Source organism: Somniosus microcephalus, chromosome 12 (assembly GCF_052327205.1).
Source record: "Somniosus microcephalus isolate GS21.2 chromosome 12, FLI_Smic_1.0, whole genome shotgun sequence".
Lineage (NCBI taxonomy): Eukaryota > Metazoa > Chordata > Chondrichthyes > Squaliformes > Somniosidae > Somniosus > Somniosus microcephalus.
The window spans coordinates 30851740-30855117 of NC_140998.1; positions in this window are offsets into that span (position 1 = coordinate 30851740).

Consider the following 3378-nt stretch of genomic DNA (forward strand, 5'->3'; position numbering starts at 1 on the left):
GAATGCTGGCAGCAGTGGTTCGCCATGTGCTGGCCATCCCTTCACCATTAAATCATAGACCCGTGATAGTGTCGGGTCATTCTGTGTTTCCTTTTCTACGTTTGCATTCGTCACAGGGAGACATTCGACTATGGTCGAGTGGAATAACTCCATTGGATCCACTGCAAGGTCTTCTTCTTCCACCGTCGGCAACGGTAGGCGTGACAATCCATCAGCATTTCCATGCTGTTTAGTTCCTTTGTACTCGATGTCATATTGGTGTGCCCCTAGGAAAAGGGACCATCTCTGCAGCCGTTGTGCCGTCATTATCGGTACGCCCTTCTGAGGGTTGAAAATGGAGACAAGAGGTTGATGATCGGTTAATAGAGTAAATTTTTGACCGTGCAGATAGTGATTGAACTTCTTCACCCCCCACACTCGGCTGAGGGCCTCTCTGTCAATCTGGGTGTAGTTACGCTCGGCAGAAGTTAACGAGCGTGACGCAAAAGCTATCGGCCTCTCTAAACCATCAAGGAATTTATGTGACAGTACCGCCCCAATGCCGTAGGGAGACGCATCACACGCCAGCCTGATTGGCAGTGCTGGGTTGTAGTGAGCTAATACTTCCCTTGAAGTGATTAAGTCCTTACTCTTCTGAAAAGCACGCTTACAATCATCGCTCCATTTCCATGCTACCCCCATTCGTAGCAGGGCGTTCAGTGGGTGCAGAATTGTCGACAAATTCGGCAAAAACTTATGATAGTAATTCACCAATCCGAGGAATGACCTCAGTTGCGACACATTTTCAGGCGCTGGGGCCTTAACCGCTTCAATTTTGTCAGGGGACTTATGTAACCCCTCTTCATCAATCACGTGGCCACAATACGATATCTGTTTCTTAAAAAATTCGCACTTGGGGCGGTTGGCTCGCAGCCCATGTTCCCGTAGTCTAGTGAGCACCTGTTCTAGGTTGTTAAGGTGTTCACTGTCATCTTCACCTGTTACAAGGATGTCGTCCAAGTAGCTGAGTCCCCGGAATCCCTTGCAGGACTTGTTCCATCGCTCTTTGCCATATCGCCGGAGCCGATGCTACTCCGAATACCAATCGATGATACTGGTAAAGACCTTTGTGAGTGTTTATCGTGAGATACTTCCTAGAGGACTCTTCAACCTCCATCTGCAAATATGCTTGTGCTAGGTCAATTTTTGTAAAACGCTTCCCTCCAGACAGTGAGGCGAAGATGTCTTCTATCCTTGGAAGAGGATATTGTACTGTGTGAAGGACAGGGTTCACCGTCACCTTGAAATCCCCACAGATGCGAATCTTCCTTGGCTCTCCGGACTTATTGCTTAACGTTTTCTTCATGACAGGAACGATGGGTGTCGCCCACTCGCTCCAGTCGACCTTAGACAACACGCCTGCCTTCTCCAGATTCTCCAGCTCTGCCTCGACGGCTGGGCGAATTGCATATGGTACCGGTCTTGCTTTGAAAAACTTGGGAACTGCATTCTCTTCTATTTTTATCGAGGCGGTTACGCCTTTAAGCATGCCCAGTTCTTGTTGAAATACCTCTTTGGCGTTAGCTAAGATTGTTGACAATCGTCCAGGAGTGACGTCTTCATCTTTTTTACCGCCCACCGTCATTGTATGAATGGAATGCCAATCTAAGTTTATCTTCCTGATCCATTCCCGTCCCAATAACGGTGGTCCACCATTTGGCAGTATGTAGAGATACAATTTCCGTATTTTCTTGCCATTGTATTCGACAGGCACCCTTATTTTTCCTCTGGGGTATACTTTTTGCCCCGTATACGTCGTCAAGACGATGGATGTCTCTCTCAAGGGTATGTGTGAAAATAGCCGCTCGTAGTCTCGTCGATTCATGACGGTTAGCGCTGATCCTGTATCCAATTCCATTTTAACTTGGGACCCTGCTATCGTGAGGGTGACCCAAATGGTTCGGTGATCCTCTTTTGCGATTACATTGTGAAGTTTGAGACAGCTTAGTCTCCTGTTCTCGGATTTACTATCGGTCATCTGGTCTTCGGAACTACTGTCCATCATCTTATGTACTTTCTTGTACGGTTCCTTAGTAGCCTTTTTGTTGTCGCTGGTCTTCTTCCCAGACCTGCAAACTCGTGCAATGTGTCCAATCTTCCCGCATTGTCTGCATATTTTGTCTTTGGACCAGCAGTCCTTCTGGTCATGGTTAGTTCTGCCGCAGCGATAACATTTTGCAAATCCCCGTGTCATTTCGTGGGTGCCGTATTCCTATGGTTTTCGTTGAATTTCTGCAGCTCCCCTGGCTGCTGCTTCATACGATACTGCCACGCTGAAAGCCTTATCTAGCGTCAGCTCTTTTTCTGAGAGTAACTTCTTCTGTGTTCCTTCACTCAGGAGTCCACAGACAAATTTGTCTCGTAGGGTATCTGCCAGTCCTGCTCCGAACTGGCAGTGCTTTGATAGCTTGCGTAGTTCTGTAAGATACTCAGCATTGCTCTCATCTTTGTGCGGAGTTCTCCTGTGGAATTAAATCTTTCTGCTATCGACAGCGGTGCAGGGTTTAAGTGTTCCTGTAGGACAGCAACAATTTCATTAAAACTCTTCGCCTTCGGTTTGGCTGGAGTAATCAGGTCCCGCAATAGGCCGTACGTTCTAGCGCCCATTAAGTTTAGCAATATCGATGCCTTTTTCCCCTCCGCTATTCCGTTTGCCTCGAAATATACCTCGACTCTTTCCACATACGTGGTCCAGTCCTCTAATGTATTATCAAAAGCAGTGATACAGCCAGTCTTCGGCATCTTGCAAATCTAAAATGGCGCCTCCCGCGCTTTGCCTTCTTCGCAGATTTAACAAAATGGCGCCTCCCGCGCTTTGCCTTCTTCCCCGCTGTTGTTAGCGCTGCTTTCCACGGTTTCTTGCGCGTTAAATATTGATTCTTTTTCTTTTATTATTTTCCCGTCGTGGAGCGGACCCTCTGGGACACTTCCCTCCCTCTTCTTAGGTCCGAACGCTGCCCGGCTTCAAAGCACTGGCCGCGCCCTGTGTGCTCCACCCTCTCTCTCTCTGCTTCCCGACTCGCTGCCCGGCCCCGTTGAAAAGCCACCCGATCGAGCTTCAGCCCGCCGCAGCCCAGGAAGGATCAGAGCACTACCTGCCACCAGCCCAATTAGCTGGGAAACCACAGACCGAGGAACCCAGCCTGGCTCTGGACAGTCTCGCCTGCAAGTTTTCAAACCGATGATTGATGGTCGACGCCCGTTTCTCGAGTTTCTTTGGACTCTATTTTTTTTTTTCTTTCTTCTGGCTCCGACCTTCAACAACGTCGTCTGAGGTGCTGCCGAGTTGCAGGTAAGTTCGTTTCTTACTCGTCGCCAGTGTTAAGTCCGTGAATGATT